This window comes from Triticum dicoccoides, chromosome 1B, assembly GCF_002162155.2.
Source record: "Triticum dicoccoides isolate Atlit2015 ecotype Zavitan chromosome 1B, WEW_v2.0, whole genome shotgun sequence".
In the NCBI taxonomy this organism is placed as follows: Eukaryota; Viridiplantae; Streptophyta; class Magnoliopsida; order Poales; family Poaceae; genus Triticum; species Triticum dicoccoides.
Window position 1 is genome coordinate 74,105,360 of NC_041381.1, and position 17,039 is coordinate 74,122,398.

The 17,039-nt window shown below is 49.0% G+C and overlaps 1 long non-coding RNA gene across 1 annotated transcript; it reads left to right on the forward strand.

Annotated features, from left to right (window-relative positions):
- Positions 1–475: 475 nt before the first annotated feature.
- LOC119320330 lies at positions 476–3,826 on the forward strand. The gene is made up of 2 exons (XR_005154917.1): positions 476–986; positions 3,388–3,826. It is a non-coding gene; the product is annotated as an uncharacterized LOC119320330 (long non-coding RNA).
- Positions 3,827–17,039: the final 13,213 nt, after the last annotated feature.

Consider the following 17,039-nt stretch of genomic DNA (forward strand, 5'->3'; position numbering starts at 1 on the left):
ACGGGTTTGTAATAATGTTGCGGATGCTCTAGCCATGCATGGATTGAATATGGTGCATGTGTCCCAAGCCGTATGTCGGGTCGCTGCTTCTATCTTTATCGGAGAATTGATTGCCGGTGATCTTGCTCGACACAGCGGTTAATTGGATTGAAATTTCTAAGTTCGAAAAAATGGTGCATTTTCACGTTAGCATAGTTTGTTGTTAGATATATTGTCTACTTTCTAGAAAAGAAACATCCTCCATACTACGTTCATTATTAAAAAAAAGGCATAGTGCACACTATTTATACATGTACGTACAATACTTTACTGGTTATATTGGTGCCACCATGCTAATTGTACTTTCCCTTTTATGTAGTCTTCTGTTCCGAGTATTTTTTTGTGTTGCTTTTGGAAAAGTTCTTTTTTTTCTGCTAGTGGAATATTATGAGATTTAACCAAGCAGGCTCACTCAGATGTACTTAGCGACCACACATCTTTCCGACACATAAAATGAAATCCTCTTTCCCATTCACGCTTTCACACATACACATGTTGCTCTTGGTCTTGCCCTTGCCCGATCCCCTTTCTCACTCCAAAATTTCTGCTTCCGGTAGCTCCCATCAGCTTGATTCCTTGATTCCCTGCCTTGAGCTTGCTTGTCCTCACCTGTAGCCACCCCCGCAGCTCGATTCGCTTGTGCGGCCATAGGGTGAACTTCGACGGTGGCTTGTTTGTCTCCTCGTACGCCTCCTCGGTCTCCTCCTAGGCTGGTAATGGCGATGGAGGGGTAGCAGGCCCAAGGTGTAGCTGCGCAAGGGAAGAGGTGAGATCATCAAGCTGCACGGTTTTGTTGCTGTCAATATCCGTGCAGGTGATTTTGCCGTGGATTTCTTCTCCCACAGCTGCTTTGATCCATCTTTAGTATGAGGATAGTGTAGTCGTTTTCTGCCTCAGCGCCGGCCAGACACATCCTCCACATCGGCAACATTCTTCGAACTTTGAAGGTCCCCTTTTTCCTTTTCCTGACTGTCATACTTTTTTTCATAACCGCTTCCTTTGTTTCTGTGACTGAACCAATAGTATAACGTAATTAAGGAAATGCCTGTTAGTGAAAAATGTTAAAATCTTGGAAAACATGTAATTATTTGGGCTCAATAAGTGTTGTTAGTGAGAGAGATAATAATTAGTGAGTGAAATTAAAAAGAATATAAGTATATGTTTGTGCACACATGATAACTCAGTTGGCGGCGCTTTTGCCACTGGCATGCATGTAGGGGTTTTGTCATCCCCAAGATCCAACTCGGACGTCATCACTGTCCCAAATCGAGGCAGCCCAAAAATTTCTCTTCGTCATCGACAAAGGCAGCCCGGCTTGGTCACCAAATATTTTCACCCGCATGTCTTCAGATGACTGATACCTACCAAATAAAGGTTTAAACCATAGGATAAACTAACCTGGCATATATACCCCAGTCTAAATTATGTATACCTTATTGTGGAAACATGCACAAATATGCTTGATTAATGTCATGTGTCTATTAAGGTGAGAAGCATGCACGGTCCTGAATCTGAAAATAAAACATGGATTGGTACCCATCAAGAGACTTCTTATAGAACAGAATTAACCACAACCATATTGATGTACATGGAAAACAACATACCACCATCTCTCTTTGAAATAGCAATATTTATTGGAAAATTAGATTTGGTGCACTCTAATTAGCCAATAAGAATTGTGTAAATCTGCATATAGCACACTTTTCAAACTCTAATGCAAGCTGGTAACAATCATTTGATATTTAACATTTATGGGAATGTTAGAAAAGAAAAATGAAAGACAATATTGCGCAAGTCTAGACTATGCATCCCTCCAAATAAAAGAAAGATTGTGAGCACAACTTCTAAATGCATAGGTGTATGTTCCAGTTTTTATCTGTTGTAAAGCCGCAAATACTATTTTTTTATTTTAATCGTAATTGAATTTCTTTGCCACTGAATTTCTTGATCTGAATCTCTAGTTCAGAAAAGTCCATTGAAGTTATGAAAAGCATTGCATTATGTCAGCCATTTCATATTAAATGCTTATGCCAAAAGAAGTGTTTTACAACCACGTACATGTAGCTATCTTGAGGTGGTTCGTAGATCTTTAGGGTTTGATCACCATGGGCGTTACAAATAAAAGCAAGGGATTGGGATCCCAATGTCGCATTTCCAACACCAATAGATTTTTAATTCTACACCATGAAAAACATATGTGTCATATTTAGAACTGAAACCCTTAGAGTAGATTGTATTTTTTCTGTGGAGTGCCTTATCTTCTTGCTGCTACATCGGAAAGGAGTTCGGAAATATATCAGTTACTATTAAACAATGCAATCAATTCCAAACAGCGGACATGCATCATACTCCCTCCGTCCGAAAATACTTGTCATCAAAATGGATAAAAAGAGATGTATCTCGAACTAAAATACATCTAGATACAGCCCCTTTTATCCATTTTGATGACAAGTTTTCCCGGACGGAGGGAGTACTACCTCCGATCCATAAAACGTATCACAGTTTTGAACTAAACCCTGTTCAAAACTGCAATAATTATTTTGGATAGGAAGGAGTAGTAGTTTACAGGAATGAGCTTCCAAATATGACCATTGTGCATCATTATATAAATATCGAATCAAGGAAATGCTGCAATTGACATGAGCTTAAACATATATGCTCACCTCCAGGAACATAGTCAGGTGTGTGTGTGTGTGTGTGTGTGTGTGTGTGTGTTCTAGTGTATAGTTACAGAAAAATAACTTGGGCATACCTTTTAGAAAGGAGTGGAAAAAGTTCTTCGATTGCCCAGAGTTGGCATATAAACAGAAAATAATGGATGGATAATTTTATATCTAGTAAATAAAAGAATTTCGCAACATTCCTAGACATCTAACATCTATAGACTTTTTAGTCACTATGCCCAATTGCCAAGATATATCATCTTTCACAACCAAGCTTTTTTCAATGCAAATAGAGCATCATTAACATGGACCGATCCAATAAATAGATAATTGATCTTTTAATAAATATGCTTAAGGAGGGTAGCCCTGTTTTTACATTAATGTAATTATCTCTGAATGCGCAAATAGATATCTCCATATTAAACGGATTATGATTTAGAAGGTAGATCTAGGTAAATATGTGACCACATCACACCTTGTGAAAAGATCATCATTTTGAAGTACCAACTTAACTAAAGTAAAACATTACTGTATTGCAGCATACACAGGGGGAATTTATTAGATTAGTTACCTTGTCTGATCCAAAAATTGCCGAGTTGATTCTTGATTAATGCTATGTGCTCCTACGGAAAATTCTCTGTTAGAATTGAGGCATTGATACTAACAATTTGACGAACACTTGCAGCGTGTTGCCCTACAGCAGAAATAAGGAGGAGTTACATGAACTGGGAACGATTGGATTGGACGTGGGGAGAGAAAAAGGAAATGTTACCTCGCTGTTGGCGGGAAAGAGTAGTAAAGCTCCAACCTCAATATCGTCCTTGATGAAGAGGTCGAATTATGGCCACTTACAGGGTATGTGTATGGTGTGTATCTCAAGTCTCAACTCTCACATGGTTGGTCTTCTAATCTCCCTCTAGCCGGCTGACAGTGGGCATGCACAACTCTATTCACCCGACATTGCTAGCGTGCATGAAGGATAGGCTTTGAGCCCATCAATCGTGTGTAACCTACTGATCTGCTGAGTTGAGGTGCATGGTATATGATAAAATGCCGATCTGCTGAGTTGAGATGCATGATGGATAGCCACCGAGATGTAGATTAACCTTTTTTTTGAACAAACATAGATCAACTTGATTTCACCGCTATTGCTTTTCAATCATCAAGCACGCAGATTGTAGCTAGGAGCAAGACCTTATTAGAATGAAGTAATCATCTGCTCCAGAGAGCCAGCGGTGCATGGCTGCTCAAGGGACCATGCCTTAGGCGCAGCCAGCCGTCGGCGACTTGACAACTGGGATACGATTTTCTTCTTTTCATTTACGGACGGGAGGACGACCAATCGGCCGACGGCAACTTGATAAACTCATGGAACGGGCACCCTTCTCAATCACGTACGGGAGGACGGCCGCCGTCTGGCGGCGACTTGACAACATGGAATAGGGATATTTTTCTTTTCAATCTAGGACGGGGAGAACAATATTCTAGGTCATAAGTATATGTTTCCATGGCATAGGTGGGTAATTTTGACCAAGTAAGACTTTGGATGATCTAATGGTTGTAATTACATGACTTAAAAGTTTAATGGTCAGATGTTTCTCTTTTTTCTGGTTAACCCATCAAATACTTTTTTTATATAAATAGATATATATGTATCTAGACATGTTTTAGTATATAGGCACATCCATTTTTTGACAAATGGAAGTCAAGTATTTTGGAACGGAGGGAGTACACAATAAATTTTTTAAGTTAGCACAACTAGTATAATCCGAGAGCACAACCGAAGATTTGGTCGGGTTCTTCCTCCTTTTGCCGACACGTGGGACATCCAGCATCTAGGTCGTGTCATGAAAGAAAATAGAGTGGTAGTTGATAAGTTGAAGCCACGAGATGTGCATCTTGGGTTAAACTGTAAATAGAATCTTACTACTCTTGAGTAACTCCAAAAGCGGCCATCGAAGATCTTTCTTGGATTTGTTTTTCATCACCAGCATGTCGAGGTGAAAGATGTACAGGTTCAGTGGGTCCTCTTGCGTTTTCACCGACATGTGGGGCCGCATGTGAGCAAACAGATGATGGGCTCTGCGTGTCCGCTGGCTGGCTAAGAAGAGAGATAGAGGAGTGCTGAGCACGGACTGCAGGAATTGTTCTACGTAACCAGCACCTTGATATTCGCGTGTGGTTGTTTCTAGAATAAAAAAAGGAGATACCTCTACTTATGTTACTCCCACTACGCCTAGCCTAAGGTTAGTAGGTGACCTTGCGCTTGGCTCTTCGCCTCTTCCGGAAGTCGATGGTTCTACAGTAGTGCTTCTGGCAATCTGACACCAAATGAACTGCTGCACGTCCACCGCTTGTAAGCAAAAGTTTCTCCTCGTGCTACGAGCCACCGCGCACGCGTTGGCGAGGGAGAAGGCATAATCAAGCTTCTCGTTGTTCTGCGAGTTGACGGGACACATCAAAGTTATTTACTAGTAGTACGTACTCTCTCCAAAAAAGGGCTGACCATGTCATTGCTACCATCCCGTGCTCCGTCGTTGAGTACATGCACCATTCACGTGCCATCGAGGAGAAAAAAATATTGCGTAGGTGCCATCGAAGTGCACGACTCACTTACGGAAAAGGGTTTCCCCCCGCTCCCCTCCCCCCCCCGCATGACTCACTTACGCACTGCTTGTCTGATTATCTCCATTTTCTTGCATGACACGTGCACCTTGATGCTAGATGTCTCGCGTGTTGGGAAAAGGATGAACAAAGCTCACGTAAAAGAAAAGAGTTGAAGAGCATAGATTCCCGACGACCGAGAAGGAGCAAGGAACCTCACGGTGGAGCGTCTGCAAGGAACCTTGCGCATTTTCCCCTGTTTTTTGTCGCCTGCCCACCTATAAACAACTAAAAGAACATGAACTTTTCGGTAACCACTAGAAATGGTACATCAGGATGCTAAGTTGAAGATGTTCTATACTCCCTCCGTTCCCAAATATAAGTCTTTTTAGATACTTCAATAAGGGACTACATACGAAACATAATGAGTGAATCTACACTCTAAAATGTGTACACAAGCGAACACACTTACTCCATCCGATCCAACTCATGCACATACGCGCACAACATGGAGCACACAACGCACGTACACAAGACGTGCATGCACACACGCTCGGCCACAGAATGCACGTGAATAACATATGCATGCGCACACACTCGGCTGCATGGAGGTGTGCGCCATCCGCGGCGACGTCCAATTCGTCGTGCTACGGCGAAGCTCGCATGCAATGGTGCATACGCATCTCTTGCAACACCTCTTTGCCGTCGTTGCTCAACTACTAGTCGGAGACGAAGACGACCGTAGCCTCGGCCTTAGAGCTAGCACCGATGGAAAAACACGCACGCTGCACGCACACGAGCACATACGGAGTGCCCACGACGTGGTGGTGGTGCGTCCCCAGTCGCCTCTACTCCTTCTGCGCATGTTGTCTATCAAGGCGGCTGCATGCTAATGATGATGTGGGTGAGATCTTCTAGGACTCAGATGATGACGAGGAAAATTATGAGACACAAGGTGACGTACACCGTCAAGGTCCACGGTCAAGGGGGTGCTAGCAAGTGCTTAGATGTGCTTAGAGCAAGTACAATAGAGCTGAGTCAGCGGGCTATAAGGAATAAACAGTAGTATATTTCTGCTTAGTTGGAGGAAAGAGAAGAGGAGAGAGAAGGTAAGCGGGCTCTTCGTGAAGAGCCAGCTCTAGCACGTGCTCCTAGGCACTTTGAAGTACATGTTGACTATAAGATGGGCTGTAGGCTTATAGCCAGCAGGTGGCTACACTATTAATGCTCTTTAGATGAGGTGCTAAGTGCATTAAATGGCTTAGTAACTCAAGTGTTCAATGCATAGGTGCTTAGTTTATTGGTGCCACATCATATTTTATGCCTACGTGGCAGGCTTAGCAGCTATACATGGTGGAGCACTGGGAGAGGCCAAGGCTGGTCATAGTGGGGAGTAACTTGTACTGTAACATATTACTATGTTACTCTAAACATCTCTATAAACCGGAAAGGAGGGAGTAGTAACATACACTAGTGTCATATGCAGAGTACGGTTGCACATGATATTTCCCCGTCCGGACAGATCCCAAGTTGGCTTCTCACCTTCTTGGCCCAACAAAAACCCCTCCCCCCTCCCGCGCGCGCTTCCCGCCCGGCGCCAGCTGAGCCCGCCACTCCACATTGATGGCAAGTCAGGGCGACGCGACCTCTCACTACTTCCACCGCTGAAGCAGCGCGCCGACCGAGGGCACCGCCCGCTGCACGCCCAGCATTTCAGACTACACAATGGATAGTAACTTTTAGAGCAAGTACTACTATAATTAGATGACATAAGCAGGCTATAAGGATTTAAATATAGTATTTGTGCTTAGTTGAAGGAGAGAGAAGAGAAGCGGATTGTAAACGTGTGGCCGGTTGTACTCCAACATACTCTACTTTGTGAGACAAAAGGTGGGGCCATTATTAATGATATTGTATTTATACTAAAGGGACTAACGGACGCCTTAATTACTCCGTTTTTTTAGACAAACCTTGGTGGGGCTATTATTGACTTTTTTGAGCTATTATTGACTTGGACGTGGGGTTTGGGGGCCAAAGGCCTACTATTATACTCCGACCTGACATGCTCTACCCTAGCCGCCGCTGTATCATATGGTTTCACACCATTCCAGATCTTAGCGCCGCCACGCAATTCTTCTCCAGCCCTCCTTCCGGCGTGCACCGCGAGAAGGGACAACAGTCCTCCGAACCCCGCCTTTCGTGATCCTGTACGGGAGAGGGGCGATCAGGTTTTTGGGGAGCACACTCCTGTGACTGCTGCCAGCGACGACTTCCTCAACGACAGCCTTCTTCCCCGACCTCGGTAACCTCTTCATCAACGGCATGAGTGACAACATCAACCACATCGGTTCTGCTCCCGCTGTACAGTATGTGATTCTGTCCTCCTGGTTTAGTCCGCATCATTACTTTGATGTTTGCAATTGTCGTCATGATCTATTTACTGCTGATTCGGATTAAATCTCATACAAAATTGCTCATATATTCAACAATCCAATCCAAAAACCTGATCACAGGCAACTTACTCCGAGTTGTTTTGCTGCGCTTTTGAAGCCGCCTACTTTTAAGGGGGTGCAATATAAAAGGTGGCGCACAAGAGCAGTATATTGGTTTCAGATCATGTGCTACTATGACGCCACTAAGGGTAAGCCTGAGGGCGATCTTAATCCTACACAACAGGAAGCTTTTCAGAACATGGATACCCTCTTCAAAGCCGCCCTGCTGAGTGTTCTTGACGATTCCATTGTGGATTTGTATATATTGTTTGATAGCGGCAAAGACATGTGGGCTGCGCTCGAGGCCACGTTTGGGCCCTCGGGCGCTGGCAACGAGTTGTACGTCATGGAGCAATTCTGTGACTACAAGATGACTGATGAGCGCTCTGTTGTTCAGCAGACTCATGAGATACAGTCACTCTCTAAGGAACTTTAGTACTTTAAGTGTGTGTTGCCGGACAAATTTGTTGCTGGGATCATCATTGCCAAGCTTCCACCTTCGTGGAACGATTTTGCTACTTCTCTGAAAAACAAGAGACATGAGTTTTCTGTTTTGGATCTTGTCGGTGTCAAAACCGGTGGATCTCGGGTAGGGGGTCCCGAACTGTGCGTCTAGGAGGATGGTAATAGGAGACAAGGGGCACGATGTTTTTACCCAGGTTCGGGCCCTCTCGGTGGAGGTAAAACCCTACTCCTGCTTGATTAATATTGATGATATGGGTAGTACAAGAGTAGAACTACCACGAGATCAGAGAGGCTAAACCCTAGAAGCTAGCCTATGGTATGATTGTTGTTTGTCCTAGGGACTAAAACCCTCCAGATTATACAGACACCGGAGAGGGCTAGGGTTACACAGAGTCGGTTACAATGGTAGGAGATCTACATATCCGTATCGCCAAGCTTGCCTTCCACGCCAAGGAAAGTCCCATCCGGACACGGGACGGAGTCTTCAATCTTGTATCTTCATAGTCTTGGAGTCCGGCCAAAGAAGATAGTTCGTCTATCCGGACACCCCCTAGTTCAGGACTCCCTCAGTAGCCCCTGAACCAGGCTTCAATGACGACTAGTCCGGCGCGCATATTGTCTTCGGCATTGCAAGGCGGGTTCCTCCTCCGAATGCTTCATAGAAGATTTTGAACACTAGGATAGTGTCTGACTCTGCAAAATAAGTTCCACATACCACCGTAGAGAGAATAATATTTACACAAGTTCAATCTGCTGACGTATCTCGTGGCATGATGTCACACCACGGCCAAGCCTTTATTCGAATCGTTTTTACTGTTCCACCTCAGCGCGTTTAGCGAAGCGGTTTCCTTGGCACGTCTTGTCAAAGCAGAGATCGTGTCCCCTTATTCCGGGATTCTCATCAATACGGGCATGGGTAACCCAACCGTGCCATTGATTACGGCGCTTCGGAGATAAGCGAGTTTTACCAGGCTGGTGGGGACGCCTAGTTTTCGTCCGTCCATACGCCTTCCTCCTCCTTTGCTTATCCATCTCCGCGCACTCGAGCTCCAGCGCCCAAGTCCACACATCTCGCCTCAACCTTCTCCAGCCATCCAGAGCGGGAGGTAAGTGGATGGCCTCCTCCGTCACGGAGGGGCACATCAAGAGATTGCGGAAGGCCGGATACTTGTCCAGCGACATCGCGCATCGGCTCCCCGACAAGGGGCAGCTCATCCCCACCCCCGGGCCCCATGAGAGGGTGGTGTTCCTCACCCACTTCCTCCGCGGACTAGGTTTTCCACTTCACCCATTTGTCCGGGGGCTCATGTTCTACTATGGCCTGGATTTCCACGATCTGGCCCCGAATTTCATCCTCAACATCTCGGCGTTCATCGTCGTGTGCGAGGCCTTCCTCTGCATCCAGCCCCACTTCGGCATATGGCTGAAGACCTTCAATGTCAAGCCGAAGGTACTGGGCGGCCGCCAAGCGGAGTGCGGAGGTGCCATGGTGGGCAAGATGCCCAATGTCCTATGGCTCGAGGGTTCCTTTGTGGAGACCATAAAGGGTTCGCAATCGGGGTGGTTCTACATCACTGAGCCACGTGACCCTAAATGGGCAGCGGCCCCCGAATTCAAATCTGGCATCCCCACGCGGCTCACCTCCTGGAAAGAGAAGGGCCTATCATGGGGTGATTCGGAGGAGCTAACCGGACTCCAATCCTGCGTCCAAACCATGGTAAACAAGAAGCTTAAGCTTGTCAACGTAGTCCAGGTCATGCTCATCCGCCAGATCCTCCCGTGCCAGAAACGGGCCTTTAATTTGTGGGAGTTTGATCCGGCACAGCACCCAACCTTAAGCAGTCTCCTCGACACTACGTACGAAGATGCCTGGAAGGTGCTGTTCAAGGGCGCCGAGGCTCCCGCATCCGCTACCGAAGATCGCGGATTCAGCTCGCAGCGTCCAGCCGGCGAGGTAAGCCATTTTACCCTTTACGGGACACTCGTTTTTCATAGTTTGACTCTATGCGGGATCTAAACTCCCTTACCTTTGACAGGCCTGGCAAAAGACGTCCGGGCAGGTTAACTGTCCGGCTCCCTTGCCAGAAGACCCAGCAGACGCCCAATTAATGGGGCTGCTGGCTCCAGCGCCTTACGTGGTGCCGGAGAAGAAGGCCAAGAAGAAGGCCACGGGAACTCGGAGGAGTTCCCGGTGCCAGGTGTTATCGGACTCATCGTCCGATGACTCCGAGGCGGACTCCTCCCGCGAAGACGAGGAGGAGAAAAAAGAAGCCTCTCCCCCAGTGGGGGGAGAGAAGAAAAGGAAGGCTTCCCCAACGAGGGAGGCCGATGGGTCCAAGAAGGGAAGGACCCTCCCCCCGGACTACTCCACCAACGCCGACGACGATGAAGAGGAGTGGCCACCAAGGACTAAGCCCCTGGCCACATCGTAAGTGTCCGGACTCCAGAATAATTCAGGGCATTTCGTTTGTCGCATAGAATCTCATAACGCCGAATACAACCCTACAGCCCGCCCAAGGACGGGCTCGATATTTCAACGAGTGGCTCCCTGGCTCCGTCGGATGTGAATAGTACTTCACTTCCGGCCGCCTCCTCTCCTCGCGCTGCTGATGACGCCGAGGTGGGGTCCCAAAAGGGGCCCGGCCAGGAGGAGGAGGTCCCGGAGGTGCCGCAAGGCAACCACCCGGACTTTGGGCACGAGGGGGATCAACCCCCAAAGGGTTCTGAGTTCGGCCCTGGGCCGGACTCCGCACCGGAACCCTTAGTGGTTCCGGAGTCTGGCGGGCGGCCCCTTCATAAGAAGGGCGAGACTGCGACGCCAGTGACCTCCGTCCAACCGGAGGCGTCGGATAATTTGCTGGAGGCACTCAACGGCGCCTCCATCGACGAGGAGCACCACACTGTTATGAGTGCGGTGATTCAGAAAGTTCGGTCCGCCAAGAGAGGGCTAACTGAAGCCTGCACCAGCCTTCTAACAGGCTTTGAGGTATGTGATTAAGATATGTAAAAAATAGTACTGCATAGACAGTAGCCCCTGATGCTCAGTTTGGTGTTCGGGAAGAAAAGCCGAACCGAGGATCTAAAAAGATATACGCAGGAGTCTAACATAAGCATGTCAATATGGGAATGCAGGCTGCGCTACTGACCTCTGCCGCACTGACTGCGGAGTTCAATGCATTGAAGCAGAGCCTCGAGCGGTCCGAGAACGAGCTCGGCCGTGCCAAGAAGCAGCTCGAGGACAAGGAAGGTAAGTAATACCTTATTAAAGTAATACCTTATAGAAAGGATTTGGTTGCAAAAAATGACAGGAATAACGTGAGTATTGCAGGGGCCACGAACGAGGTGGCGACCCTGAAGGAAGTGGTGTCCAAGGCCGAAAGCAATGCGGCCGCGGAACGCACCGAGCGAGAGAAGCAGGAGGCGCGGGTGGCGGAGGTGCGGCAAGAGCTCCAGGCTCTCGTGAAAAAACACGAGAGTTTGGAGCGTGACTCGAAGACTCGAGAGTCCGAGCTTGCCTCGGCTCTTGAGAGTGCCAAAGCCGCTAAGGCCGAAGCCCAAAAAGCCCTCCAGGAAATTGAGGCAATAAAGAAGTTGGCGGCGGGTAAGGTATTCTTCATGCAAAGCAAGCATGTAAAAGTGAATTATCTGTTACTTACCCGAATTCGGAGCTCTCCAGGAGCATACGCAGATCTGTCCCGTAGTGTGTCCGATGCTTCCGCGTTCTACCGAGCTGAGGAGGGGAGCTCGACGGAAATTGTGTTCTGGTCTCAGTATGCTGAGGCCGGACATCCGGTGCCCCTGAGTGACCACCTGAAGCAGCTGGTCGAGCTCCACAAGGTGGCCGAACAGGCCATGAAGGGCCTCGTAGTTCGGCTGTGGCCTAAAGAAGCCATGCCTGGGAGCTACTTCGGTCTGGTGCGGCGGCTGGTGGGCGCCTGCCCATGGGTTGAAGTCATCAATCACTCCGTCTGCATTGAAGGTGCCCGTCGGGCCCTTGCCCGCGCTAAAGTGCACTGGGGCAGGATGGACGCCGAGAAGCTTGTGACGGACGCGCCACCGCCGGGCAAGGAGTATCGCACTCCCGAGATGTACTATAAGGGTGTCCTGAAGGGTGCCCACCTTATAGCGGGTGAATGCTCTAAAGATGTAATTTTTGAGTAGACTCGCATTTTGTTATCCTGTGCGCTGAAAACTTTGTTCATATGCGCTAAGCAACGCTTGTTAATTTAAAATATTACCTTCTGTTCGGCCGTTTATCAAATTTGAGAGATGGCAAGTCATTGGCTTCAGCCCCCATGCCACGAGTGCTGGGGTGTTTGGGATAAACTTGAGCGCTCTTGTTCCCATTTTTGGGTCCTTCGAGGGAGGCGCTCAACACAACGAACGAGGCAACCGGACTTATAATGCTTGAACACTCCCACTTAGCCATAGAATTCTATAATTTTAAATTTCGGCAAAGCCCCTAGTGTTCGGAAGACCGAATTCGGGGCGCTATCCACGCCTGGGCCGGACAAAGCCGGCTCCTCGCTCTAAGCGGCATAAGTCTTTAGGGACTCGAAAAAACCTCTCGAACAGCGACTGGCTCTCGCCCTATCATGACGGCCACTTTTAGCTTTCTCCACTGAGGTGCTCAACCCAGCTCAACTGGGGCACAATCGAAGTGGTTCTCCCAGCGCTACCTTAGCCGATATAACGGAACGTAAGGTACCAAAACGTGGGAGCCGCGCAAACCCAACTATTGACCCAAGACATGATTCGGAGCCGATGCATATAATGCTATAAGTTCGGGGTGCCGCACTTGTGAAAGTGTTCGGACTTATCACACCATAATTTGGGGAACTTAAGCCCCTGGTGTACTTTGCCGTACCAAAGCGTACGGGTGCAACATGTCATAAGTGAACATGTATAGATAGAAAAAGGAATGCAATAATAGGCAAAAAGCGATGCATTGTTTATTCAAAAAATACTGCAATGAAAGCAGAACGATACAAATAGTGCGGTAAGCAAGGGATGGGACTATGTAACATGTCCCCCTCCAGGGGTAGGCTGCGGGGTGGTATGTAAAACAGGTATAATGCTCGTAATAGAGACCACCTGGATACTCGACGTAGCTTTTCTGCTTCCCTGGATGTTGCATCGTGAGTTCGGCAAGTCTACTGCCGGACAGGGCTTCTGGAAAACAGAGTCCTGCGAATAAGAGAAAAAAGAATGACCCAATTGGGAGCCCCTGGTGCGGTTGAGCCACTCTCCGGGCATGCCATGGTCGTGCCCCTACCCCTATGACCATGGTATCTCCAGAGCGTAGTTATGTACGCGTGGTACTGGTCTCGCGATTTCGCGAGGGCTGGGGTTGGGGCCGTATTGCTACGCGTGCTCGGAACGTGCCAGGTGGTCTTGTTGTAGGTTACTCTGGGCGCGCTTGACGGTGTGGGGCCGCTTAACAGCCGGACTCGAGAATTACCGTAAGAGGCTACTTTGTACTTCCGCCGCGAGAGCCGCTGTATGCTCCTCTGTTCGGAGAGAGCGTTCGGTGTTTCCGTTGACCGTAATGACTCCTCGAGGGCCTGGCATCTTGAGCTTTAGGTATGCGTAGTGCGGTACCACATTGAACTTTGCAAATGCGTTTCGTCCGAGCAGTGCATGATAGCCGCTGCGGAACGGGACTATGTCGAAGATTAGCTCCTCGCTTCGGAAGTTATCCGGGGATCCGAAGACCACTTCAAGTGTAACTGAGCCTGTACAGTTGGCCTCTACACCTGGTATGACGCCTTTAAAGGTCGTTTTTGTGGGTTTAATCCTTGAGGGGTCTATGCCCATTTTGCGCACTGTATCTTGATAAAGCAGGTTCAGGCTGCTGCCGCCGTCCATTAGGACTCTAGTGAGGTGAAATCCGTCGACGATTGGGTCTAGAACCAATGCGGCGAATCTGCCATGGAGGATGCTAGTGGGGTGGTCCCTTCGATCAAAAGTGATCGGGCATGAGGACCATTGATTGAACTTTGGGGCGACTGGCTCCATCGCATATACATCCCTGAGTGCACGCTTCCGCTCCCTTTTGGGTATGTGTGTTGCGTATATCATGTTCACCGTCCGCACTTGTGGGGGGAAACCCTTCTGTCCTCTATTGTTCGGCGGTCGGGTCTCCTCTTCGTCATCTCTATGCATCCCCTTGTCATTATTTTCGGCAATTAACTTGCTTGCCTGCTTGAACACCCAACAATCCCTGTTGGTGTGATTGGCTGGCTTTTCGGGGGTGCCGTGTATCTGGCACGAGCGATCGAGTATTCGGTCCAAATTGGACGGGCCCGGAGTATTTCTTTTGAATGGCTTTTTCCGCTGACCAGGTTTAGAGCCTCTGAATCCGGCATTAACTGCCGTATCCTCAGTAGTGTCGCCATTAATGCGGCGCTTGTGCTTGTTGCGACGCGACCTGCCATTGTTGTCCTTGGTATCCGAACTACCAGGGTTTTTGGTCAGGTTGTTACTGCGAGCTAGCCAGCTGTCCTCTCCCGCGCAGAAGCGGGTCATGAGTGATGTGAGGGCTGCCACGGATTTCGGCTTTTCCTGTCCTAGGTGTCGGGCAAGCCACTCGTCGCGGATGTTATGTTTGAAGGCTGCAAGGGCCTCTGCATCCGGACAGTCGACGATTTGATTTTTATTGGTTAGGAACCGTGTCCAGAATTGTCTGGCCGATTCTGCTGGCTGCTGAATTATGTGGCTTAGGTCATCGGCCTCTGGTGGTCGCACATAAGTGCCTTGGAAGTTGTTGAGGAATGCGGCTTCCAGGTCTTCCCAACATCCAATTGATTTTGCTGGCAAGCTGTTGAGCCAATGCCGAGCTGGTCCTTTAAGCTTGAGTGGGAGGTATTTGATGGCGTGTAGATCATCACCGCGGGCCATGTGGATATGAAGGAGATAGTCCTCGATCCAAACCGCAGGATCTGTTGTGCTGTCGTATGATTCAATGTTTACGGGTTTGAAACCCTCGAGGATTTGATGATCCATTACTTCGTCTGTGAAGCATAGTGGGTGTGCGGCGCCTCTGTATTGGGCTATATCACGATGCAGCTCAAACGAGCTTTGTCCACTGTGTTCGGCCCGGCCAGAATTGTTGTATCCGGTGTGATGGTTGTCATCACGTATCGTGGGGCGCCCACGCAATCCGTAGATCGATCTTGTTTTTCTTGCCTTGTCCTCCAATATGTCTCGCAAGTCTGGCGCATTCCCCCATGGCTTTATACTTTTCGAGCGACGCCGGGGTGCGGCTTTGGTGGAGGGCCTAGAGGCCTCTCTGTCACAGCCACGGGGTGGCCGGTCGGCCGTATTGTGCGCTGGTGATGTAGGTTTAGGTGCTTCCTCCTTTAATCGGGGTAGCAGCCTGTGTTTTGGGTAGCTCTTGGAGGGGCATTCGAGTTCATACTCTTCGGCCGCAAGGACTTCAGTCCATCTGTCGACTAGCAAGTCTTGGTCAGCTCTAAGCTGTAGCTGCTTTTTCTTGAGGCTGCTTGTCGTGGCCATAAACTTGCGTTTGAAACGCTCTTGTTCGACAGGATCCTCGGGCACGACAAATTCTCGTCGTCGAGGCTTGCCTCATCTTCGGAGGGAGGCATATAATTATCGTCCTCTACCTCTCTGTCTGCCGCTCTCTCATGAGGGCTGGCTTCTCCGTCCTCCTGCGCCGAGTCCTGCTGGAGGGGGTTGTCTTCGGCACTGTCCGGGGTGTTATTGTCTCCGGTGCTGGAATCTCCATTTTTGCTGTGGCGGGATTTAGAGTGGCGCCGCTGACGCCGGCGCTTAGGCTGTTTCTTGGAGGGGCCGTCCTCTGTTGTTCCATCGCCATTCCCATCCTTTGGAATGTCCACCATGTATATGTCATATGACGAGGTGGCCTTCCAGTGCCCTGTAGGCGCTGGTTCTTGATCGTCTCCTGCATCGTCGTCCATACCGTCGATGACTTCGGAGTCGAAGTCGAGCATGTCGGTTAGATCATCGACAGTGGCTACAAAGTGGGTGGTGGGTGGGCGTTGAATTTCTTCGTCGTCCGCATCCCAACCTTCTTGACCATAATCCGGCCAGGGCTCTCCTGATAAAGAGAGAGACTTTAGTGAATTCAGGATGTCGCCAAAGGGCGAGTGTTGAAAGATGTCCGCAGTGGTGAACTGCATGATCGGCGCCCAATCGGATTCGATTGGCAGGGGCGCGGGAGGTTCGGAGTCCAGAGAGGAGTCCGGCACCTTGGAGCCACGGGCTTTACAAAGGACAGGGTTGGTATTCGGCTCTATCGCCGTAAAGGTAGCAGCCCCCGAGGCAGTGTCCGACCACCCATCCTCGATCGGCGCAGTCGGCTCCGAGCTAAGGGTCAGAGCGGACACTTGTGCAGCCTCCAAGGCACTGTCCGGCGGCAGAGCTAGATCATGCCCATCGTGACAGTGCGGCGCGCTTGGCTGTGGCTTGTACCCGTCGAAGATCAAGTCTCCGCGGACGCCAGACGTATAGTTCAAACTTCCAAATCTGACCTGATGGCCAGGGGCGTAGCTTTCGATCTGCTCCAGATGGCCAAGCGAGTTGGCCCGCAGTGCAAAGCCGCCGAATACGAAGATCTGTCCGGGAAGAAAAGTCTCACCCTGGACCGCGTCGTTGTTGATGATCAAAGGAGCCATCGGGCCTATAGATGACGACGCAGAGGAACTCTCAATGAAAGCACCAATGTCGGTGTCAAAACCGGCAGATCTCGGGTATGGGGTCCCGAACTGTGCGTCTAGGCGGATGGTAACAG